Source organism: Schistocerca gregaria, chromosome 5 (genome assembly GCF_023897955.1).
Source record: "Schistocerca gregaria isolate iqSchGreg1 chromosome 5, iqSchGreg1.2, whole genome shotgun sequence".
Classification (NCBI taxonomy): domain Eukaryota; kingdom Metazoa; phylum Arthropoda; class Insecta; order Orthoptera; family Acrididae; genus Schistocerca; species Schistocerca gregaria.
The window spans coordinates 575,346,236-575,368,359 of NC_064924.1; the positions used below are offsets into that span (position 1 = coordinate 575,346,236).

The 22,124-nt window shown below is 49.2% G+C and overlaps 38 non-coding genes across 38 annotated transcripts; all 38 read right to left on the minus strand.

Annotated features, from left to right (window-relative positions):
- Positions 1–23: 23 nt before the first annotated feature.
- Positions 24–97, minus strand: Trnan-guu (transfer RNA asparagine (anticodon GUU)). The gene has a single exon. It is a non-coding gene; the product is annotated as a tRNA-Asn (tRNA).
- Positions 98–415: 318 nt separating this feature from the next.
- Positions 416–487, minus strand: Trnat-cgu (transfer RNA threonine (anticodon CGU)). Its single transcript has one exon. It is a non-coding gene; the product is annotated as a tRNA-Thr (tRNA).
- A 689-nt stretch (positions 488–1,176) lies between these two features.
- Trnan-guu (transfer RNA asparagine (anticodon GUU)) lies at positions 1,177–1,250 on the minus strand. The gene has a single exon. It is a non-coding gene; the product is annotated as a tRNA-Asn (tRNA).
- Positions 1,251–2,329: 1,079 nt separating this feature from the next.
- Trnan-guu (transfer RNA asparagine (anticodon GUU)) lies at positions 2,330–2,403 on the minus strand. Its single transcript has one exon. It is a non-coding gene; the product is annotated as a tRNA-Asn (tRNA).
- A 318-nt stretch (positions 2,404–2,721) lies between these two features.
- On the minus strand, positions 2,722–2,793 carry Trnat-cgu (transfer RNA threonine (anticodon CGU)). Its single transcript has one exon. It is a non-coding gene; the product is annotated as a tRNA-Thr (tRNA).
- A 689-nt stretch (positions 2,794–3,482) lies between these two features.
- Trnan-guu (transfer RNA asparagine (anticodon GUU)) lies at positions 3,483–3,556 on the minus strand. Its single transcript has one exon. It is a non-coding gene; the product is annotated as a tRNA-Asn (tRNA).
- Positions 3,557–3,873: 317 nt separating this feature from the next.
- Trnat-cgu (transfer RNA threonine (anticodon CGU)) lies at positions 3,874–3,945 on the minus strand. The gene has a single exon. It is a non-coding gene; the product is annotated as a tRNA-Thr (tRNA).
- Positions 3,946–4,633: 688 nt separating this feature from the next.
- Positions 4,634–4,708, minus strand: Trnan-guu (transfer RNA asparagine (anticodon GUU)). The gene has a single exon. It is a non-coding gene; the product is annotated as a tRNA-Asn (tRNA).
- Positions 4,709–5,025: 317 nt separating this feature from the next.
- Trnat-cgu (transfer RNA threonine (anticodon CGU)) lies at positions 5,026–5,097 on the minus strand. The gene has a single exon. It is a non-coding gene; the product is annotated as a tRNA-Thr (tRNA).
- Positions 5,098–5,786: 689 nt separating this feature from the next.
- Positions 5,787–5,860, minus strand: Trnan-guu (transfer RNA asparagine (anticodon GUU)). The gene has a single exon. It is a non-coding gene; the product is annotated as a tRNA-Asn (tRNA).
- Positions 5,861–6,178: 318 nt separating this feature from the next.
- Trnat-cgu (transfer RNA threonine (anticodon CGU)) lies at positions 6,179–6,250 on the minus strand. Its single transcript has one exon. It is a non-coding gene; the product is annotated as a tRNA-Thr (tRNA).
- A 689-nt stretch (positions 6,251–6,939) lies between these two features.
- Positions 6,940–7,013, minus strand: Trnan-guu (transfer RNA asparagine (anticodon GUU)). Its single transcript has one exon. It is a non-coding gene; the product is annotated as a tRNA-Asn (tRNA).
- A 318-nt stretch (positions 7,014–7,331) lies between these two features.
- Positions 7,332–7,403, minus strand: Trnat-cgu (transfer RNA threonine (anticodon CGU)). Its single transcript has one exon. It is a non-coding gene; the product is annotated as a tRNA-Thr (tRNA).
- A 689-nt stretch (positions 7,404–8,092) lies between these two features.
- Trnan-guu (transfer RNA asparagine (anticodon GUU)) lies at positions 8,093–8,166 on the minus strand. The gene has a single exon. It is a non-coding gene; the product is annotated as a tRNA-Asn (tRNA).
- A 318-nt stretch (positions 8,167–8,484) lies between these two features.
- On the minus strand, positions 8,485–8,556 carry Trnat-cgu (transfer RNA threonine (anticodon CGU)). The gene has a single exon. It is a non-coding gene; the product is annotated as a tRNA-Thr (tRNA).
- A 687-nt stretch (positions 8,557–9,243) lies between these two features.
- On the minus strand, positions 9,244–9,319 carry Trnan-guu (transfer RNA asparagine (anticodon GUU)). Its single transcript has one exon. It is a non-coding gene; the product is annotated as a tRNA-Asn (tRNA).
- A 318-nt stretch (positions 9,320–9,637) lies between these two features.
- On the minus strand, positions 9,638–9,709 carry Trnat-cgu (transfer RNA threonine (anticodon CGU)). The gene has a single exon. It is a non-coding gene; the product is annotated as a tRNA-Thr (tRNA).
- Positions 9,710–10,396: 687 nt separating this feature from the next.
- Positions 10,397–10,472, minus strand: Trnan-guu (transfer RNA asparagine (anticodon GUU)). Its single transcript has one exon. It is a non-coding gene; the product is annotated as a tRNA-Asn (tRNA).
- Positions 10,473–10,790: 318 nt separating this feature from the next.
- Trnat-cgu (transfer RNA threonine (anticodon CGU)) lies at positions 10,791–10,862 on the minus strand. The gene has a single exon. It is a non-coding gene; the product is annotated as a tRNA-Thr (tRNA).
- Positions 10,863–11,550: 688 nt separating this feature from the next.
- Trnan-guu (transfer RNA asparagine (anticodon GUU)) lies at positions 11,551–11,624 on the minus strand. The gene has a single exon. It is a non-coding gene; the product is annotated as a tRNA-Asn (tRNA).
- A 318-nt stretch (positions 11,625–11,942) lies between these two features.
- Trnat-cgu (transfer RNA threonine (anticodon CGU)) lies at positions 11,943–12,014 on the minus strand. The gene has a single exon. It is a non-coding gene; the product is annotated as a tRNA-Thr (tRNA).
- A 689-nt stretch (positions 12,015–12,703) lies between these two features.
- Positions 12,704–12,777, minus strand: Trnan-guu (transfer RNA asparagine (anticodon GUU)). The gene has a single exon. It is a non-coding gene; the product is annotated as a tRNA-Asn (tRNA).
- Positions 12,778–13,095: 318 nt separating this feature from the next.
- On the minus strand, positions 13,096–13,167 carry Trnat-cgu (transfer RNA threonine (anticodon CGU)). The gene has a single exon. It is a non-coding gene; the product is annotated as a tRNA-Thr (tRNA).
- A 689-nt stretch (positions 13,168–13,856) lies between these two features.
- Positions 13,857–13,930, minus strand: Trnan-guu (transfer RNA asparagine (anticodon GUU)). The gene has a single exon. It is a non-coding gene; the product is annotated as a tRNA-Asn (tRNA).
- Positions 13,931–14,248: 318 nt separating this feature from the next.
- On the minus strand, positions 14,249–14,320 carry Trnat-cgu (transfer RNA threonine (anticodon CGU)). The gene has a single exon. It is a non-coding gene; the product is annotated as a tRNA-Thr (tRNA).
- A 689-nt stretch (positions 14,321–15,009) lies between these two features.
- On the minus strand, positions 15,010–15,083 carry Trnan-guu (transfer RNA asparagine (anticodon GUU)). The gene has a single exon. It is a non-coding gene; the product is annotated as a tRNA-Asn (tRNA).
- A 318-nt stretch (positions 15,084–15,401) lies between these two features.
- Trnat-cgu (transfer RNA threonine (anticodon CGU)) lies at positions 15,402–15,473 on the minus strand. The gene has a single exon. It is a non-coding gene; the product is annotated as a tRNA-Thr (tRNA).
- Positions 15,474–16,161: 688 nt separating this feature from the next.
- Trnan-guu (transfer RNA asparagine (anticodon GUU)) lies at positions 16,162–16,235 on the minus strand. The gene has a single exon. It is a non-coding gene; the product is annotated as a tRNA-Asn (tRNA).
- A 318-nt stretch (positions 16,236–16,553) lies between these two features.
- Positions 16,554–16,625, minus strand: Trnat-cgu (transfer RNA threonine (anticodon CGU)). The gene has a single exon. It is a non-coding gene; the product is annotated as a tRNA-Thr (tRNA).
- Positions 16,626–17,314: 689 nt separating this feature from the next.
- On the minus strand, positions 17,315–17,388 carry Trnan-guu (transfer RNA asparagine (anticodon GUU)). Its single transcript has one exon. It is a non-coding gene; the product is annotated as a tRNA-Asn (tRNA).
- Positions 17,389–17,706: 318 nt separating this feature from the next.
- Trnat-cgu (transfer RNA threonine (anticodon CGU)) lies at positions 17,707–17,778 on the minus strand. The gene has a single exon. It is a non-coding gene; the product is annotated as a tRNA-Thr (tRNA).
- A 689-nt stretch (positions 17,779–18,467) lies between these two features.
- Trnan-guu (transfer RNA asparagine (anticodon GUU)) lies at positions 18,468–18,541 on the minus strand. The gene has a single exon. It is a non-coding gene; the product is annotated as a tRNA-Asn (tRNA).
- A 318-nt stretch (positions 18,542–18,859) lies between these two features.
- Trnat-cgu (transfer RNA threonine (anticodon CGU)) lies at positions 18,860–18,931 on the minus strand. The gene has a single exon. It is a non-coding gene; the product is annotated as a tRNA-Thr (tRNA).
- Positions 18,932–19,619: 688 nt separating this feature from the next.
- Trnan-guu (transfer RNA asparagine (anticodon GUU)) lies at positions 19,620–19,693 on the minus strand. Its single transcript has one exon. It is a non-coding gene; the product is annotated as a tRNA-Asn (tRNA).
- Positions 19,694–20,011: 318 nt separating this feature from the next.
- Trnat-cgu (transfer RNA threonine (anticodon CGU)) lies at positions 20,012–20,083 on the minus strand. Its single transcript has one exon. It is a non-coding gene; the product is annotated as a tRNA-Thr (tRNA).
- Positions 20,084–20,772: 689 nt separating this feature from the next.
- On the minus strand, positions 20,773–20,846 carry Trnan-guu (transfer RNA asparagine (anticodon GUU)). Its single transcript has one exon. It is a non-coding gene; the product is annotated as a tRNA-Asn (tRNA).
- Positions 20,847–21,164: 318 nt separating this feature from the next.
- On the minus strand, positions 21,165–21,236 carry Trnat-cgu (transfer RNA threonine (anticodon CGU)). Its single transcript has one exon. It is a non-coding gene; the product is annotated as a tRNA-Thr (tRNA).
- Positions 21,237–21,924: 688 nt separating this feature from the next.
- On the minus strand, positions 21,925–21,998 carry Trnan-guu (transfer RNA asparagine (anticodon GUU)). The gene has a single exon. It is a non-coding gene; the product is annotated as a tRNA-Asn (tRNA).
- Positions 21,999–22,124: the final 126 nt, after the last annotated feature.

The window sequence follows — 22,124 nt, forward strand, 5'->3', positions numbered from 1 at the left end:
CTCGGTGACGGTTAAAACGATTTCGCCCCCGGGTGGGCTCGAACCACCAACCTTTCGGTTAACAGCCGAACGCGCTAGCCGATTGCGCCACGGAGGCGTTGACTTTGGCTCACTTGTGCTCTCTATATCAACGCAATTCGTACACATTCTGCAGGAATCTCGCAGAATGGTAGCATCTGCTTATGCCTCTTCACATGGATAACGTGCATGCACACTGTAGCGACGCTCATAAACGAATGACATTATACTACAAAATGCATACAAACCACTGTTCTGCCTATGCATTCAGAAAACCTCCTAGGCCAGTACAATACTTGTCATAGGTTGTAGAACATCCCTTTCATTCAGTGTACTGCCATGTGATAGATACTGCTCGAGGTAGCTCCGCACGTTGCAGGAAAGTTAAGAAAATGGATGCCTTCGGTGAGGTTCGAACTCACGACTCCTGGTTTACGAGACCAGTGCTCTACTACTGAGCTAAGAAGGCGGCAGCTTTGAATTTGCGAGCTATCCCCGAATTCTCACATCATCACACTGAATCTTGCAGCCCTCGACCAGATAATTGATTTGGCGCACTGCTGCTGCTGGGAGTGTCCACATTGCCGTTCTCTAAATCTCTCGACTGTTTCGCCCTTACGATCGGCGACGACCGTCAGGCCACCAAAAGTTTGCGGTCTGCAATTTCTTGTCCTAGTGCACAGCTTGTGGGATAACGTGGCTCGACTGCGAAATGCGCCTTTCGGCTCCACTCTCTGGCTACAGTTTGCTGTTGTTCACAGTGGCACTGGCGTTGCCCATGGGGCTTCATGTAAGGCGACTGCACGTCGCTCGGCCAACAGCGGCCTACTGCAGACCGACACTTAAGAGACACAAAATACAAATCGACATCGAGATACAGGCCCTGTCATATGGCACTCGCGACGTATACGCTCAAATTGAATGTAAATAAAATGTCTTTTGTAGTGGGCGTCGCTCCACTGCAGTGTCACACATGGTGAATAAATAGGAAAACAGTAGAACGTCTGTGTAGGGCCATGTTTTTACCTACAGTGCCACCTGCCTGAATGTGTATAAGCATCTGTGGCATCACTCCTTCGCAGCCAAATTGCCACACTAGCTGTGTATCTCTAACAAAGTTGATGTATGTCCTCACCTCGGTGACGGTTAAAACGATTTCGCCCCCGGGTGGGCTCGAACCACCAACCTTTCGGTTAACAGCCGAACGCGCTAGCCGATTGCGCCACGGAGGCGTTGACTTTGGCTCACTTGTGCTCTCTATATCAACGCAATTCGTACACATTCTGCAGGAATCTCGCAGAATGGTAGCATCTGCTTATGCCTCTTCACATGGATAACGTGCATGCACACTGTAGCGACGCTCATAAACGAATGACATTATACTACAAAATGCATACAAACCACTGTTCTGCCTATGCATTCAGAAAACCTCCTAGGCCAGTAGAATACTTGTCATAGGTTGTAGAACATCCCTTTCATTCAGTGTACTGCCATGTGATAGATATTGCTCGAGGTAGCTCCGCACGTTGCAGGAAAGTTAAAAAAATGGATTCCTTCTGTGATGTTCGAACTCACGACTCCTGGTTTACGATACCAGTGCTCTACTACTGAGCTAAGAAGGCGGCAGCTTTGAATTTGCGAGCCTTCCCCGAATTCTCACTTCATCACACTGAATCTTGCAGCCCTCGACCAGATAATTGATTTGGTGCACTGCTGCTGCTGGGAGTGTCCACATTGCCGTTCTCCAAATCTCTCGACTGTTTCGCCCTTACGATCGGCGACGACCGTCAGGCCACCAAAAGTTTGCGGTCTGCAATTTCTTTTCCTAGTGCACAGCTTGTGGGATAACGTGGCTCGACTGCGAAATGCGCCTTTCGGCTCCACTCTCTGGCTACAGTTTGCTGTTGTTCACAGTGGCACTGGCGTTGCCCATGGGGCTTCATGTAAGGCGACTACACGTCGCTCGGCCAACAGCGGCCTACTGCAGACCGACACTTAAGAGACACAAAATACAAATCGACATCGAGAGACAGGCCCTGTCATATGGCACTCGCGACGTATACGCTCAAATTGAATGTAAATAAAACGTCTTTTGTAGTGGGCGTCGCTCCACTGCAGTGTCACACATGGTGAATAAATAGGAAAACAGTAGAACGTCTGTGTAGGGCCATGTTTTTACCTACAGTGCCACCTGCCTGAATGTGTATAAGCATCTGTGGCATCACTCCTTCGCAGCCAAATTGCCACACTAGCTGTGTATCTCTAACAAAGTTGATGTATGTCCTCACCTCGGTGACGGTTAAAACGATTTCGCCCCCGGGTGGGCTCGAACCACCAACCTTTCGGTTAACACCCGAACGCGCTAGCCGATTGCGCCACGGAGGCGTTGACTTTGGCTCACTTGTGCTCTCTATATCAACGCAATTCGTACACATTCTGCAGGAATCTCGCAGAATGGTAGCATCTGCTTATGCCTCTTCACATGGATAACGTGCATGCACACTGTAGCGACGCTCATAAACGAATGACATTATACTACAAAATGCATACAAACCACTGTTCTGCCTATGCATTCAGAAAACCTCCTAGGCCAGTAGAATACTTGTCATACGTTGTAGAACATCCCTTTCATTCAGTGTACTGCCATGTGATAGATATTGCTCGAGGTAGCTCCGCACGTTGCAGGAAAGTTAAGAAAATGGATGCTTTCTGTGAGGTTCGAACTCACGACTCCTGGTTTACGAGACCAGTGCTCTACCACTGAGCTAAGAAGGCGGCAGCTTTGAATTTGCGAGCTATCCCCGAATTCTCACATCATCACACTGAATCTTGCAGCCCTCGACCAGATAATTGATTTGGCGCACTGCTGCTGCTGGGAGTGTCCACATTGCCGTTCTCCAAATCTCTCGACTGTTTCGCCCTTACGATCGGCGACGACCGTCAGGCCACCAAAAGTTTGCGGTCTGCAATTTCTTGTCCTAGTGCACAGCTTGTGGGATAACATGGCTCGACTGCGAAATGCGCCTTTCGGCTCCACTCTCTGGCTACAGTTTGCTGTTGTTCACAGTGGCACTGGCGTTGCCCATGGGGCTTCATGTAAGGCGACTGCACGTCGCTCGGCCAACAGCGGCCTACTGCAGACTGACACTTAAGAGACACAAAATACAAATCGACATCGAGAGACAGGCCCTGTCATATGGCACTCGTGACGTATACGCTCAAATTGAATGTAAATAAAACGTCTTTTGTAGTGGGCGTCGCTCCACTGCAGTGTCACACATGGTGAATAAATAGGAAAACAGTAGAACGTCTGTGTAGGGCCATGTTTTTACCTACAGTGCCACCTGCCTGAATGTGTATAAGCATCTGTGGCATCACTCCTTCGCAGCCAAATTGCCACACTAGCTGTGTATCTCTAACAAAGTTGATGTATGTCCTCACCTCGGTGACGGTTAAAACGATTTCTCCCCCGGGTGGGCTCGAACCACCAACCTTTCGGTTAACAGCCGAACGCGCTAGCCGATTGCGCCACGGAGGCGTTGACTTTGGCTCACTTTTGCTCTCTATATCAACGCAATTCGTACACATTCTGCAGGAATCTCGCAGAATGGTAGCATCTGCTTATGCCTCTTCACATGGATAACGTGCATGCACACTGTAGCGACGCTCATAAACGAATGACATTATACTACAAAATGCATACAAACCACTGTTCTGCCTATGCAGTCAGAAAACCTCCTAGGCCAGTAGAATACTTGACATAGGTTGTAGAACATCCCTTTCATTCAGTGTACTGCCATGTGATAGATATTGCTCGAGGTAGCTCCGCACGTTGCAGGAAAGTTAAAAAATGGATGCCTTCTGTGAGGTTCGAACTCACGACTCCTGGTTTACGAGACCAGTGCTCTACCACTGAGCTAAGAAGGCGGCAGCTTCAAATATGCGAGCCTTCCCCGAATTCTCACTTCATCATACTGAATCTTGCAGCCCTCGACCAGATAATTGATTTGGCGCACTGCTGCTGCTGGGAGTGTCCACATTGCCGTTCTCCAAATCTCTCGACTGTTTCGCCCTTACGATCGGCGACGACCGTCAGGCCACCAAAAGTTTGCGGTCTGCAATTTCTTGTCCTAGTGCACAGCTTGTGGGATAACGTGGCTCGACTGCGAAATGCGCCTTTCGGCTCCACTCTCTGGCTACAGTTTGCTGTTGTTCACAGTGGCACTGGCGTTGCCCATGGGGCTTCATGTAAGGCGACTGCACGTCGCTCGGCCAACAGCGGCCTACTGCAGACCGACACTTAAGAGACACAAAATACAAATCGACATCGAGAGACAGGCCCTGTCATATGGCACTCGCGACGTATACGCTCAAATTGAATGTAAATAAAACGTCTTTTGTAGTGGGCGTCGCTCCACTGCAGTGTCACACATGGTGAATAAATAGGAAAACAGTAGAACGTCTGTGTAGGGCCATGTTTTTACCTACAGTGCCACCTGCCTGAATGTGTATAAGCATCTGTGGCATCACTCCTTCGCATCCAAATTGCCACACTAGCTGTGTATCTATAACAAAGTTGATGTATGTCCTCACCTCGGTGACGGTTAAAACGATTTCGCCCCGGGTGGGCTCGAACCACCAACCTTTCGGTTAACAGCCGAACGCGCTAGCCGATTGCGCCACGAAGGCGTCGATTTTGGCTCACTTTTGCTCTCTATATCAACGCAATTCGTACACATTCTGCAGGAATCTCGCAGAATGGTAGCATCTGCTTATGCCTCTTCACATGGATAACGTGCATGCACACTGTAGCGACGCTCATAAACGAATGACATTATACTACAAAATGCATACAAACCACTGTTCTGCCTATGCATTCAGAAAACCTCCTAGGCCAGTAGAATACTTGACATAGGTTGTAGAACATCCCTTTCATTCAGTGTACTGCCATGTGATAGATATTGCTCGAGGTAGCTCCGCACGTTGCAGGAAAGTTAAAAAAATGGATGCCTTCTGTGAGGCTCGAACTCACGACTCCTGGTTTACGAGACCAGTGCTCTACCACTGATCTAAGAAGGCAGCAGCTTTGAATTTGCGCGCTATCCCCGAATTCTCACTTCATCACACTGAATCTTGCAGCCCTCGACCAGATAATTGATTTGGCGCACTGCTGCTGCTGGGAGTGTCCACATTGCCGTTCTCCAAATCTCTCGACTGTTTCGCCCTTACGATCGGCGACGACCGTCAGGCCACCAAAAGTTTGCGGTCTGCAATTTCTTGTCCTAGTGCACAGCTTGTGGGATAACGTGGCTCGACTGCGAAATGCGCCTTTCGGCTCCACTCTCTGGCTACAGTTTGCTGTTGTTCACAGTGGCACTGGCGTTGCCCATGGGGCTTCATGTAAGGCGACTGCACGTCGCTCGGCCAACAGCGGCCTACTGCAGACCAACACTTAAGAGACACAAAATACAAATCGACATCGAGAGACAGGCCCTGTCATATGGCACTCGCGACGTACACGCTGAAATTGAATGTAAATAAAACGTCTTTTGTAGTGGGCGTCGCTCCACTGCAGTGTCACACATGGTGAATAAATAGGAAAACAGTAGAACGTCTGTGTACGGCAATGTTTTTACCTACAGTGCCATATGCCTGAATGTGTATAAGCATCTGTGGCATCACTCCTTCGCAGCCAAATTGCCACACTAGCTGTGAATCTCTAACAAAGTTGACGTATGTCCTCACCTCGTTGTCGGTTAAAACGATTTAGCCCCTGGGTGGGCTCGAACCACCAACCTTTCGGTTAACAGCCGAACGCGCTAGCCGATTGCGCCACGGAGGCGTTGACTTTGGCTCACTTGTGCTCTCTATATCAACGCAATTCGTACACATTCTGCAGGAATCTCGCAGAATGGTAGCATCTGCTTATGCCTCTTCACATGGATAACGTGCATGCACACTGTAGCGACGCTCATAAACGAATGACATTATACTACAAAATGCATACAAACCACTGTTCTGCCTATGCATTCAGAAAACCTCCTAGGCCAGTAGAATACTTGACATAGGTTGTAGAACATCCCTTTCATTCAGTGTACTGCCATGTGATAGATATTGCTCGAGGTAGCTCCGCACGTTGCAGGAAAGTTGAAAAAATGGATGCCTTCTGTGAGGTTCGAACTCACGACTCCTGGTTTACGAGACCAGTGCTCTACCACTGATCTAAGAAGGCGGCAGCTTTGAATTTGCGAACTATCCCCGAATTCTCACTTCATCACACTGAATCTTGCAGCCCTCGACCAGATAACTGATTTGGCGCACTGCTGCTGCTGGGAGTGTCCACATTGCCGTTCTCCAAATCTCTCGACTGTTTCGCCCTTACGATCGGCGACGACCGTCAGGCCACCAAAAGTTTGCGGTCTGCAATTTCTTGTCCTAGTGCACAGCTTGTGGGATAAAGTGGCTCGACTGCGAAATGCGCCTTTCGGCTCCACTCTCTGGCTACAGTTTGCTGTTGTTCACAGTGGCACTGGCGTTGCCCATGGGGCTTCATGTAAGGCGACTGCACGTCGCTCGGCCAACAGCGGCCTACTGCAGACCGACACTTAAGAGACACAATATACAAATCGACATCGAGAGACAGGCCCTGTCATATGGCACTCGCGACGTATACGCTCAAATTGAATGTAAATAAAACGTCTTTTGTAGTGGGCGTCGCTCCACTGCAGTGTCACACATGGTGAATAAATAGGAAAACAGTAGAACGTCTGTGTAGGGCCATGTTTTTACCTACAGTGCCACCTGCCTGAATGTGTATAAGCATCTGTGGCATCACTCCTTCGCAGCCAAATTGCCACACTAGCTGTGAATCTCTAACAAAGTTGACGTATGTCCTCACCTCGTTGTCGGTTAAAACGATTTAGCCCCCGGGTGGGCTCGAACCACCAACCTTTCGGTTAACAGCCGAACGCGCTAGCCGATTGCGCCACGGAGGCGTTGACTTTGGCTCACTTGTGCTCTCTATATCAACGCAATTCGTACACATTCTGCAGGAATCTCGCAGAATGGTAGCATCTGCTTATGCCTCTTCACATGGATAACGTGCATGCACACTGTAGCGACGCTCATAAACGAATGACATTATACTACAAAATGCATACAAACCACTGTTCTGCCTATGCATTCAGAAAACCTCCTAGGCCAGTAGAATACTTGTCATAGGTTGAAGAACATCCCTTTCATTCAGTGTACTGCCATGTGATAGATATTTGTTGAGGTAGCTCCGCACGTTGCAGGAAAGTTAAAAAAATTGATGCCTTCTGTGAGGTTCGAACTCACGACTCCTGGTTTACGAGACCAGTGCTCTACCACTGAGCTAAGAAGGCGGCAGATTTGAATTTGCGAGCTATCCCCGAATTCTCACTTCATCACACTGAATCTTGCAGCCCTCGACCAGATAACTGATTTGGCGCACTGCTGCTGCTGGGAGTGTCCACATTGCCGTTCTCCAAATCTCTCGACTGTTTCGCCCTTACGATCGGCGACGACCGTCAGGCCACCAAAAGTTTGCGGTCTGCAATTTCTTGTCCTAGTGCACAGCTTGTGGGATAACGTGGCTCGACTGCGAAATGCGCCTTTCGGCTCCACTCTCTGGCTACAGTTTGCTGTTGTTCACAGTGGCACTGGCGTTGCCCATGGGGCTTCATGTAAGGCGACTGCACGTCGCTCGGCCAACAGCGGCCTACTGCAGACCGACACTTAAGAGACACAAAATACAAATCGACATCGAGAGACAGGCCCTGTCATATGGCACTCGCGACGTATACGCTCAAATTGAATGTAAATAAAACGTCTTTTGTAGTGGGCGTCGCTCCACTGCAGTGTCACACATGTTGAATAAATAGGAAAACAGTAGAACGTCTGTGTAGGGCCATGTTTTTACCTACAGTGCCACCTGCCTGAATGTGTATAAGCATCTGTGGCATCACTCCTTCGCAGCCAAATTGCCACACTAGCTGTGAATCTCTAACAAAGTTGACGTATGTCCTCACCTCGTTGTCGGTTAAAACGATTTCGCCCCCGGGTGTGCTCGAACCACCAACCTTTCGGTTAACAGCCAAACGCGCTAGCCGATTGCGCCACGGAGGCGTTGACTTTGGCTCACTTGTGCTCTCTATATCAACGCAATTCGTACACATTCTGCAGGAATCTCGCAGAATGGTAGCATCTGCTTATGCCTCTTCACATGGATAACGTGCATGCACACTGTAGCGACGCTCATAAACGAATGACATTATACTACAAAATGCATACAAACCACTGTTCTGCCTATGCATTCAGAAAACCTCCTAGGCCAGTAGAATACTTGACATAGGTTGTAGAACATCCCTTTCATTCAGTGTACTGCCATGTGATAGATATTGCTCGAGGTAGCTCCGCACGTTGCAGGAAAGTTGAAAAAATGGATGCCTCCTGTGAGGTTCGAACTCACGACTCCTGGTTTACGAGACCAGTGCTCTACCACTGATCTAAGAAGGCGGCAGCTTTGAATTTGCGAACTATCCCCGAATTCTCACTTCATCACACTGAATCTTGCAGCCCTCGACCAGATAACTGATTTGGCGCACTGCTGCTGCTGGGAGTGTCCACATTGCCGTTCTCCAAATCTCTCGACTGTTTCGCCCTTACGATCGGCGACGACCGTCAGGCCACCAAAAGTTTGCGGTCTGCAATTTCTTGTCCTAGTGCACAGCTTGTGGGATAACGTGGCTCGACTGCGAAATGCGCCTTTCGGCTCCACTCTCTGGCTACAGTTTGCTGTTGTTCACAGTGGCACTGGCGTTGCCCATGGGGCTTCATGTAAGGCGACTGCACGTCGCTCGGCCAACAGCGGCCTACTGCAGACCGACACTTAAGAGACACAAAATACAAATCGACATCGAGAGACAGGCCCTGTCATATGGCACTCGCGACGTATACGCTCAAATTGAATGTAAATAAAACGTCTTTTGTAGTGGGCGTCGCTCCACTGCAGTGTCACACATGGTGAATAAATAGGAAAACAGTAGAACGTCTGTGTAGGGCCATGTTTTTACCTACAGTGCCACCTGCCTGAATGTGTATAAGCATCTGTGGCATCACTCCTTCGCAGCCAAATTGCCACACTAGCTGTGTATCTCTAACAAAGTTGACGTATGTCCTCACCTCGGTGACGGTTAAAACGATTTGGCCCCCGGGTGGGCTCGAACCACCAACCTTTCGGTTAACAGCCGAACGCGCTAGCCGATTGCGCCACGGAGGAGTCGATTTTGGCTCACTTTTGCTCTCTATATCTACGCAATTCGTACACATTCTGCAGGAATCTCGCAGCATGGTAGCATCTGCTTATGCCTCTTCACATGGATAACGTGCATGCACACTGTAGCGACGCTCATAGACGAACGACATTATACTACAAAATGCATACAAACCACTGTTCTGCCTATGCATTCAGAAAACCTCCTAGGCCAGTAGAATACTTGTCATAGGTTGAAGAACATCCCTTTAATTCAGTGTACTGCCATGTGATAGATATTGCTCGAGGTAGCTCCGCACGTTGCAGGAAAGTTAAAAAAATGGATGCCTTCTCTGAGGTTCGAACTCACGACTCCTGGTTTACGAGACCAGTGCTCTACCACGGAGCTAAGAAGGCGGCAGCTTTGAATTTGCGAGCTATCCCCGAATTCTCACTTCATCACACTGAATCTTGCAGCCCTCGACCAGATAACTGATTTGGCGCACTGCTGCTGCTGGGAGTGTCCACATTGCCGTTCTCCAAATCTCTCGACTGTTTCGCCCTTACGATCGGCGACGACCGTCAGGCCACCAAAAGTTTGCGGTCTGCAATTTCTTGTCCTAGTGCACAGCTTGTGGGATAACGTGGCTCGACTGCGAAATGCGCCTTTCGGCTCCACTCTCTGGCTACAGTTTGCTGTTGTTCACAGTGGCACTGGCGTTGCCCATGGGGCTTCATGTAAGGCGACTGCACGTCGCTCGGCCAACAGCGGCCTACTGCAGACCGACACTTAAGAGACACAAAATACAAATCGACATCGAGAGACAGGCCCTGTCATATGGCACTCGCGACGTATACGCTCAAATTGAATGTAAATAAAACGTCTTTTGTAGTGGGCGTCGCTCCACTGCAGTGTCACACATGGTGAATAAATAGGAAAACAGTAGAACGTCTGTGTAGGGCCATGTTTTTACCTACAGTGCCACCTGCCTGAATGTGTATAAGCATCTGTGGCATCACTCCTTCGCAGCCAAATTGCCACACTAGCTGTGTATCTCTAACAAAGTTGACGTATGTCCTCACCTCGGTGACGGTTAAAACGATTTGGCCCCCGGGTGGGCTCGAACCACCAACCTTTCGGTTAACAGCCGAACGCGCTAGCCGATTGCGCCACGGAGGAGTCGATTTTGGCTCACTTTTGCTCTCTATATCTACGCAATTCGTACACATTCTGCAGGAATCTCGCAGCATGGTAGCATCTGCTTATGCCTCTTCACATGGATAACGTGCATGCACACTGTAGCGACGCTCATAGACGAACGACATTATACTACAAAATGCATACAAACCACTGTTCTGCCTATGCATTCAGAAAACCTCCTAGGCCAGTAGAATACTTGTCATAGGTTGAAGAACATCCCTTTAATTCAGTGTACTGCCATGTGATAGATATTGCTCGAGGTAGCTCCGCACGTTGCAGGAAAGTTAAAAAAATGGATGCCTTCTCTGAGGTTCGAACTCACGACTCCTGGTTTACGAGATCAGTGCTCTACCACGGAGCTAAGAAGGCGGCAGCTTTGAATTTGCGAGCTATCCCCGAATTCTCACTTCATCACACTGAATCTTGCAGCCCTCGACCAGATAATTGATTTGGCGCACTGCTGCTGCTGGGAGTGTCCACATTGCCGTTCTCCAAATCTCTCGACTGTTTCGCCTTACGATCGGCGACGACCGTCAGGCCACCAAAAGTTTGCGGTCTGCAATTTCTTGTCCTAGTGCACAGCTTGTGGGATAACGTGGCTCGACTGCGAAATGCGCCTTTCGGCTCCACTCTCTGGCTACAGTTTGCTGTTGTTCACAGTGGCACTGGCGTTGCCCATGGGGCTTCATGTAAGGCGACTGCACGTCGCTCGGCCAACAGCGGCCTACTGCAGACCGACACTTAAGAGACACAAAATACAAATCGACATCGAGAGACAGGCCCTGTCATATGGCACTCGCGACGTATACGCTCAAATTGAATGTAAATAAAACGTCTTTTGTAGTGGGCGTCGCTCCACTGCAGTGTCACACATGGTGAATAAATAGGAAAACAGTAGAACGTCTGTGTAGGGCCATGTTTTTACCTAAAGTGCCACCTGCCTGGATGTGTATAAGCAACTGTGGCATTACTCCTTCGCAGCCAAATTGTCACACTAGCTGTGTATCTCTAACAAAGTTGACGTATGTCCTCACCTCGGTGACGGTTAAAACATTTTCGCCCCCGGGTGGACTCGAACCACCAACCTTTCGGTTAACAGCCGAACGCGCTAGCCGATTGCGCCACGGAGGCGTTGACTTTGGCTCACTTGTGCTCTCTATATCAACGCAATTCGTACACATTCTGCAGGAATCTCGCAGAATGGTAGCATCTGCTTATGCCTCTTCACATGGATAACGTGCATTCACACTGTAGCGACGCTCATAAACGAATGACATTATACTACAAAATGCATACAAACCACTGTTCTGCCTATGCATTCAGAAAACCTCCTAGGCCAGTAGAATACTTGACATAGGTTGTAGAACATCCCTTTCATTCAGTGTACTGCCATGTGATAGATATTGCTCGAGGTAGCTCCGCACGTTGCAGGAAAGTTAAAAAAATGGATGCCTTCTGTGAGGTTCGAACTCACGACTCCTGGTTTACGAGACCAGTGCTCTACCACGGAGCTAAGAAGGCGGCAGCTTTGAATTTGCGAGCTATCCCCGAATTCTCACTTCATCACACTGAATCTTGCAGCCCTCGACCAGATAATTGATTTGGCACACTGCTGCTGCTGGGAGTGTCCACATTGCCGTTCTCCAAATCTCTCGACTGTTTCGCCCTTACGATCGGCGACGACCGCCAGGCCACCAAAAGTTTGCCGTCTGCAATTTCTTGTCCTAGTGCACAGCTTGTGGGATAACGTGGCTCGACTGCGAAATGCGCCTTTCGGCTCCACTCTCTGGCTACAGTTTGCTGTTGTTCACAGTGGCACTGGCGTTGCCCATGGGGCTTCATGTAAGGCGACTGCACGTCGCTCGGCCAAAAGCGGCCTACTGCAGACCGACACTTAAGAGACACAAAATACAAATCGACTTCGAGAGACAGGCCCTGTCATATGGCACTCGCGACGTATACGCTCAAATTGAATGTAAATAAAACGTCTTTTGTAGTGGGCGTCGCTCCACTGCAGTGTCACACATGGTGAATAAATAGGAAAACAGTAGAACGTCTGTGTAGGGCCATGTTTTTACCTACAGTGCCACCTGCCTGAATGTGTATAAGCATCTGTGGCATCACTCCTTCGCAGCCAAATTGCCACACTAGCTGTGTATCTCTAACAAAGTTGATGTATGTCCTCACCTCGGTGACGGTTAAAACGATTTCCCCCCCGGGTGGACTCGAACCACCAACCTTTCGGTTAACAGCCGAACGCGCTAGCCGATTGCGCCACGGAGGCGTTGACTTTGGATCACTTGTGCTCTCTATATCAACGCAATTCGTACACATTCTGCAGGAATCTCGCAGAATGGTAGCATCTGCTTATGCCTCTTCACATGGATAACGTGCATTCACACTGTAGCGACGCTCATAAACGAATGACATTATACTACAAAATGCATACAAACCACTGTTCTGCCTATGCATTCAGAAAACCTCCTAGGCCAGTAGAATACTTGACATAGGTTGTAGAACATCCCTTTCATTCAGTGTACTGCCATGTGATAGATATTGCTCGAGGTAGCTCCGCACGTTGCAGGAAAGTTAAAAAAATGGATGCCTTCTGTGAGGTTCGAACTCACGACTCCTGGTTCACGAGACCAGTGCTCTACCACGGAGCTAAGAAGGCGGCAGCTTTGAATTTGCGAGCTATCCCCGAATTCTCACTTCATCACACTGAATCTTGCAGCCCTCGACCAGATAATTGATTTGGCACACTGCTGCTGCTGGGAGTGTCCACATTGCCGTTCTCCAAATCTCTCGACTGTTTCGCCCTTACGATCGGCGACGACCGCCAGGCCACCAAAAGTTTGCCGTCTGCAATTTCTTGTCCTAGTGCACAGCTTGTGGGATAACGTGGCTCGACTGCGAAATGCGCCTTTCGGCTCCACTCTCTGGCTACAGTTTGCTGTTGTTCACAGTGGCACTGGCGTTGCCCATGGGGCTTCATGTAAGGCGACTGCACGTCGCTCGGCCAAAAGCGGCCTACTGCAGACCGACACTTAAGAGACACAAAATACAAATCGACTTCGAGAGACAGGCCCTGTCATATGGCACACGCGACGTATACGCTCAAATTGAATGTAAATAAAACGTCTTTTGTAGTGGGCGTCGCTCCACTGCAGTGTCACACATGGTGAATAAATAGGAAAACAGTAGAACGTCTGTGTAGGGCCATGTTTTTACCTACAGTGCCACCTGCCTGAATGTGTATAAGCATCTGTGGCATCACTCCTTCGCAGCCAAATTGCCACACTAGCTGTGTATCTCTAACAAAGTTGATGTATGTCCTCACCTCGGTGACGGTTAAAACGATTTCGCCCCCGGGTGGACTCGAACCACCAACCTTTCGGTTAACAGCCGAACGCGCTAGCCGATTGCGCCACGGAGGCGTCGATTTTGGCTCACTTTTGCTCTCTATATCAACGCAATTCGTACACATTCTGCAGGAATCTCGCAGAATGGTAGCATCTGCTTATGCCTCTTCACATTGATCACGTGCATGCACACTGTAGCGACGCTCATAAACGAATGACATTATACTACAAAATGCATACAAACCACTGTTCTGCCTATGCATTCAGAAAACCTCCTAGGCCAGTAGAATACTTGTCATAGGTTGAAGAACATCCCTTTCATTCAGTGTACTGCCATGTGATAGATATTGCTCGAGGTAGCTCCGCACGTTGCAGGAAAGTTAAAAAAATGGATGCCTTCTGTGAGGTTCGAACTCACGACTCCTGGTTTACGAGACCAGTGCTCTACCACTGAGCTAAGAAGGCGGCAGCTTTGAATTTGCGAGCTATCCCCGAATTCTCACTTCATCACACTGAATCTTGCAGCCCTCGACCAGATAATTGATTTGGCGCACTGCTGCTGCTGGGAGTGTCCACATTGCCGTTCTCCAAATCTCTCGACTGTTTCGCCCTTACGATCAGCGACGAACGTCAGGCCACCAAACGTTTGCGGTCTGCAATTTCTTGTCCTAGTGCACAGCTTGTGGAATAACGTGGCTCGACTGCGAAATGCGCCTTTCGGCTCCACTCTCTGGCTACAGTTTGCTGTTGTTCACAGTGGCACTGGCGTTGCCCATGGGGCTTCATGTAAGGCGACTGCACGTCGCTCGGCCAACAGCGGCCTACTGCAGACCGACACTTAAAAGACAGAAAATACAAATCGACATCGTGAGACAGGCCCTGTCATATGGCACTCGCGACGTATACGCTCAAATTGAATGTAAATAAAACGTCTTTTGTAGTGGGCGTCGCTCCACTGCAGTGTCACACATGGTGAATAAATAGGAAAACAGTAGAACGTCTGTGTAGGGCCATGTTTTTACCTACAGTGCCACCTGCCTGAATGTGTATAAGCATCTGTGGCATCACTCCTTCGCGGCCAAATTGCCACACTAGCTGTGTATCTCTAACAAAGTTGACGTATGTCCTCACCTCGGTGACGGTTAAAACATTTTCGCCCCCGGGTGGACTCGAACAACCAACCTTTCGGTTAACAGCCGAACGCGCTAGCCGATTGCGCCACGGAGGCGTCGACTTTGGCTCACTTTTGCTCTCTATATCAACGCAATTCGTACACATTCTGCAGTAATCTCGCAGCATGGTAGCATCTGCTTATGCCTCTTCACATGGATAACGTGCATGCACACTGTAGCGACGCTCATAGACGAACGACATTATACTACAAAACGCATACAAACCACTGTTCTGCCTATGCATTCAGAAAACCTCCTAGGCCAGTAGAATACTTGTCATAGGTTGAAGAACATCCCTTTCATTCAGTGTACTGCCATGTGATAGATATTGCTCGAGGTAGCTCCGCACGTTGCTGGAAAGTTAAAAAAATGGATGCCTTCTGTGAGGTTCGAACTCACAACTCCTGGTTTACGAGACCAGTGCTCTACCACGGAGCTAAGAAGGCGCAGCTTTGAATTTGCGAGCTATCCCCGAATTCTCACTTCATCACACTGAATCTTGCAGCCCTCGACCAGATAATTGATTTGGCGCACTGCTGCTGCTGGGAGTGTCCACATTGCCGTTCTCCAAATCTCTCGACTGTTTCGCCCTTACGATCGGCGACGACCGTCAGGCCACCAAAAGTTTGCGGTCTGCAATTTCTTGTCCTAGTGCACAGCTTGTGGGATAACGTGGCTCGACTGCGAAATGCGCCTTTCGGCTCCACTCTCTGGCTACAGTTTGCTGTTGTTCACAGTGGCACTGGCGTTGCCCATGGGGCTTCATGTAAGGCGACTGCACGTCGCTCAGCCAACAGCGGCCTACTGCAGACCGACACTTAAGAGACACAATATACAAATCGACATCGAGAGACAGGCCCTGTCATATGGCACTCGCGACGTATACGCTCAAATTGAATGTAAATAAAACGTCTTTTGTAGTGGGCGTCGCTCCACTGCAGTGTCACACATGGTGAATAAATAGGAAAACAGTAGAACGTCTGTGTAGGGCCATGTTTTTACCTAAAGTGCCACCTGCCTGGATGTGTATAAGCAACTGTGGCATCACTCCTTCGCAGCCAAATTGTCACACTAGCTGTGTATCTCTAACAAAGTTGACGTATGTCCTCACCTCGGTGACGGTTAAAACATTTTCGCCCCCGGGTGGACTCGAACCACCAACCTTTCGGTTAACAGCCGAACGCGCTAGCCGATTGCGCCACGGAGGCGTTGACTTTGGCTCACTTGTGCTCTCTATATCAACGCAATTCGTACACATTCTGCAGGAATCTCGCAGAATGGTAGCATCTGCTTATGCCTCTTCACATGGATAACGTGCATGCACACTGTAGCGACGCTCATAAACGAATGACATTATACTACAAAATGCATACAAACCACTGTTCTGCCTATGCATTCAGAAAACCTCCTAGGCCAGTAGAATACTTGACATAGGTTGTAGAACATCCCTTTCATTCAGTGTACTGCCATGTGATAGATATTGCTCGAGGTAGCTCCGCACGTTGCAGGAAAGTTAAAAAAATGGATGCCTTCTGTGAGGTTCGAACTCACGACTCCTGGTTTACGAGACCAGTGCTCTACCACGGAGCTAAGAAGGCGGCAGCTTTGAATTTGCGAGCTATCCCCGAATTCTCACTTCATCACACTGAATCTTGCAGCCCTCGACCAGATAATTGATTTGGCACACTGCTGCTGCTGGGAGTGTCCACATTGCCGTTCTCCAAATCTCTCGACTGTTTCGCCCTTACGATCGGCGACGACCGCCAGGCCACCAAAAGTTTGCGGCCTGCAATTTCTTGTCCTAGTGCACAGCTTGTGGGATAACGTGGCTCGACTGCGAAATGCGCCTTTCGGCTCCACTCTCTGGCTACAGTTTGCTGTTGTTCACAGTGGCACTGGCGTTGCCCATGGGGCTTCATGTAAGGCGACTGCACGTCGCTCGGCCAAAAGCGGCCTACTGCAGACCGACACTTAAGAGACACAAAATACAAATCGACTTCGAGAGACAGGCCCTGTCATATGGCACTCGCGACGTATACGCTCAAATTGAATGTAAATAAAACGTCTTTTGTAGTGGGCGTCGCTCCACTGCAGTGTCACACATGGTGAATAAATAGGAAAACAGTAGAACGTCTGTGTAGGGCCATGTTTTTACCTACAGTGCCACCTGCCTGAATGTGTATAAGCATCTGTGGCATCACTCCTTCGCAGCCAAATTGCCACACTAGCTGTGTATCTCTAACAAAGTTGATGTATGTCCTCACCTCGGTGACGGTTAAAACGATTTCGCCCCCGGGTGGACTCGAACCACCAACCTTTCGGTTAACAGCCGAACGCGCTAGCCGATTGCGCCACGGAGGCGTCGATTTTGGCTCACTTTTGCTCTCTATATCAACGCAATTCGTACACATTCTGCAGGAATCTCGCAGAATGGTAGCATCTGCTTATGCCTCTTCACATTGATCACGTGCATGCACACTGTAGCGACGCTCATAAACGAATGACATTATACTACAAAATGCATACAAACCACTGTTCTGCCTATGCATTCAGAAAACCTCCTAGGCCAGTAGAATACTTGTCATAGGTTGAAGAACATCCCTTTCATTCAGTGTACTGCCATGTGATAGATATTGCTCGAGGTAGCTCCGCACGTTGCAGGAAAGTTAAAAAAATGGATGCCTTCTGTGAGGTTCGAACTCACGACTCCTGGTTTACGAGACCAGTGCTCTACCACTGAGCTAAGAAGGCGGTAGCTTTGAATTTGCGAGCTATCCCCGAATTCTCACTTCATCACACTGAATCTTGCAGCCCTCGACCAGATAATTGATTTGGCGCACTGCTGCTGCTGGGAGTGTCCACATTGCCGTTCTCCAAATCTCTCGACTGTTTCGCCCTTACGATCAGCGACGAACGTCAGGCCACCAAACGTTTGCGGTCTGCAATTTCTTGTCCTAGTGCACAGCTTGTGGAATAACGTGGCTCGACTGCGAAATGCGCCTTTCGGCTCCACTCTCTGGCTACAGTTTGCTGTTGTTCACAGTGGCACTGGCGTTGCCCATGGGGCTTCATGTAAGGCGACTGCACGTCGCTCGGCCAACAGCGGCCTACTGCAGACCGACACTTAAAAGACAGAAAATACAAATCGACATCGTGAGACAGGCCCTGTCATATGGCACTCGCGACGTATACGCTCAAATTGAATGTAAATAAAACGTCTTTTGTAGTGGGCGTCGCTCCACTGCAGTGTCACACATGGTGAATAAATAGGAAAACAGTAGAACGTCTGTGTAGGGCCATGTTTTTACCTACAGTGCCACCTGCCTGAATGTGTATAAGCATCTGTGGCATCACTCCTTCGCGGCCAAATTGCCACACTAGCTGTGTATCTCTAACAAAGTTGACGTATGTCCTCACCTCGGTGACGGTTAAAACATTTTCGCCCCCGGGTGGACTCGAACCACCAACCTTTCGGTTAACAGCCGAACGCGCTAGCCGATTGCGCCACGGAGGCGTCGACTTTGGCTCACTTTTGCTCTCTATATCAACGCAATTCGTACACATTCTGCAGTAATCTCGCAGCATGGTAGCATCTGCTTATGCCTCTTCACATGGATAACGTGCATGCACACTGTAGCGACGCTCATAGACGAACGACATTATACTACAAAATGCATACAAACCACTGTTCTGCCTATGCATTCAGAAAACCTCCTAGGCCAGTAGAATACTTGTCATAGGTTGAAGAACATCCCTTTCATTCAGTGTACTGCCATGTGATAGATATTGCTCGAGGTAGCTCCGCACGTTGCTGGAAAGTTAAAAAAATGGATGCCTTCTGTGAGGTTCGAACTCACAACTCCTGGTTTACGAGACCAGTGCTCTACCACGGAGCTAAGAAGGCGCAGCTTTGAATTTGCGAGCTATCCCCGAATTCTCACTTCATCACACTGAATCTTGCAGCCCTCGACCAGATAATTGATTTGGCGCACTGCTGCTGCTGGGAGTGTCCACATTGCCGTTCTCCAAATCTCTCGACTGTTTCGCCCTTACGATCGGCGACGACCGTCAGGCCACCAAAAGTTTGCGGTCTGCAATTTCTTGTCCTAGTGCACAGCTTGTGGGATAACGTGGCTCGACTGCGAAATGCGCCTTTCGGCTCCACTCTCTGGCTACAGTTTGCTGTTGTTCACAGTGGCACTGGCGTTGCCCATGGGGCTTCATGTAAGGCGACTGCACGTCGCTCAGCCAACAGCGGCCTACTGCAGACCGACACTTAAGAGACACAATATACAAATCGACATCGAGAGACAGGCCCTGTCATATGGCACTCGCGACGTATACGCTCAAATTGAATGTAAATAAAACGTCTTTTGTAGTGGGCGTCGCTCCACTGCAGTGTCACACATGGTGAATAAATAGGAAAACAGTAGAACGTCTGTGTAGGGCCATGTTTTTACCTAAAGTGCCACCTGCCTGGATGTGTATAAGCAACTGTGGCATCACTCCTTCGCAGCCAAATTGTCACACTAGCTGTGTATCTCTAACAAAGTTGACGTATGTCCTCACCTCGGTGACGGTTAAAACATTTTCGCCCCCGGGTGGACTCGAACCACCAACCTTTCGGTTAACAGCCGAACGCGCTAGCCGATTGCGCCACGGAGGCGTTGACTTTGGCTCACTTGTGCTCTCTATATCAACGCAATTCGTACACATTCTGCAGGAATCTCGCAGAATGGTAGCATCTGCTTATGCCTCTTCACATGGATAACGTGCATGCACACTGTAGCGACGCTCATAAACGAATGACATTATACTACAAAATGCATACAAACCACTGTTCTGCCTATGCATTCAGAAAACCTCCTAGGCCAGTAGAATACTTGACATAGGTTGTAGAACATCCCTTTCATTCAGTGTACTGCCATGTGATAGATATTGCTCGAGGTAGCTCCGCACGTTGCAGGAAAGTTAAAAAAATGGATGCCTTCTGTGAGGTTCGAACTCACGACTCCTGGTTTACGAGACCAGTGCTCTACCACGGAGCTAAGAAGGCGGCAGCTTTGAATTTGCGAGCTATCCCCGAATTCTCACTTCATCACACTGAATCTTGCAGCCCTCGACCAGATAATTGATTTGGCACACTGCTGCTGCTGGGAGTGTCCACATTGCCGTTCTCCAAATCTCTCGACTGTTTCGCCCTTACGATCGGCGACGACCGCCAGGCCACCAAAAGTTTGCCGTCTGCAATTTCTTGTCCTAGTGCACAGCTTGTGGGATAACGTGGCTCGACTGCGAAATGCGCCTTTCGGCTCCACTCTCTGGCTACAGTTTGCTGTTGTTCACAGTGGCACTGGCGTTGCCCATGGGGCTTCATGTAAGGCGACTGCACGTCGCTCGGCCAAAAGCGGCCTACTGCAGACCGACACTTAAGAGACACAAAATACAAATCGACTTCGAGAGACAGGCCCTGTCATATGGCACTCGCGACGTATACGCTCAAATTGAATGTAAATAAAACGTCTTTTGTAGTGGGCGTCGCTCCACTGCAGTGTCACACATGGTGAATAAATAGGAAAACAGTAGAACGTCTGTGTAGGGCCATGTTTTTACCTACAGTGCCACCTGCCTGAATGTGTATAAGCATCTGTGGCATCACTCCTTCGCAGCCAAATTGCCACACTAGCTGTGTATCTCTAACAAAGTTGATGTATGTCCTCACCTCGGTGACGGTTAAAACGATTTCGCCCCCGGGTGGACTCGAACCACCAACCTTTCGGTTAACAGCCGAACGCGCTAGCCGATTGCGCCACGGAGGCGTCGATTTTGGCTCACTTTTGCTCTCTATATCAACGCAATTCGTACACATTCTGCAGGAATCTCGCAGAATGGTAGCATCTGCTTATGCCTGTTCACATGGATAACGTGCATGCACACTGTAGCGACGCTCATAAACGAATGACATTATACTACAAAATGCATACAAACCACTGTTCTGCCTATGCATTCAGAAAACCTCCTAGGCCAGTAGAATACTTGACATAGGTTGTAGAACATCCCTTTCATTCAGTGTACTGCCATGTGATAGATATTGCTCGAGGTAGCTCCGCACGTTGCAGGAAAGTTAAAAAAATGGATGCCTTCTGTGAGGTTCGAACTCACGACTCCTGGTTTACGAGACCAGTGCTCTACCACGGAGCTAAGAAGGCGGCAGCTTTGATTTTGCGAGCTATCCCCGAATTCTCACTTCATCACACTGAATCTTGCAGCCCTCGACCAGATAATTGATTTGGCGCACTGCTGCTGCTGGGAGTGTCCACATTGCCGTTCTCCAAATCTCTCGACTGTTTCGCCCTTACGATCGGCGACGACCGTCAGGCCACCAAAAGTTTGCGGTCTGCAATTTCTTGTCCTAGTGCACAGCTTGTGGGATAACGTGGCTCGACTGCGAAATGCGCCTTTCGGCTCCACTCTCTGGCTACAGTTTGCTGTTGTTCACAGTGGCACTGGCGTTGCCCATGGGGCTTCATGTAAGGCGACTGCACGTCGCTCGGCCAACAGCGGCCACTGCAGACCGACACTTAAGAGACACAAAATACAAATCGACATCGAGAGACAGGCCCTGTCATATGGCACTCGCGACGTATACGCTCAAATTGAATGTAAATAAAACGTCTTTCGTAGTGGGCGTCGCTCCACTGCAGTGTCACACATGGTGAATACATAGGAAAACAGTAGAACGTCTGTGTAGGGCCATGATTTTACCTACAGTGCCACCTGCCTGAATGTGTATAAGCATCTGTGGCATCACTCCTTCGCAGCCAAATTGCCACACTAGCTGTGTATCTCTAACAAAGTTGATGTATGTCCTCACCTCGGTGACGGTTAAAACGATTTCGCTCCCAGGTGGGCTCGAACCACCAACCTTCCGGTTAACAGCCGAACGCGCTAGCCGATTGCGCCACGGAGGCGTTGACTTTGGCTCACTTGTGCTCTCTATATCAACGCAATTCGTACACATTCTGCAGGAATCTCGCAGAATGGTAGCATCTGCTTATGCCTCTTCACATGGATAACGTGCATGCACACTGTAGCGA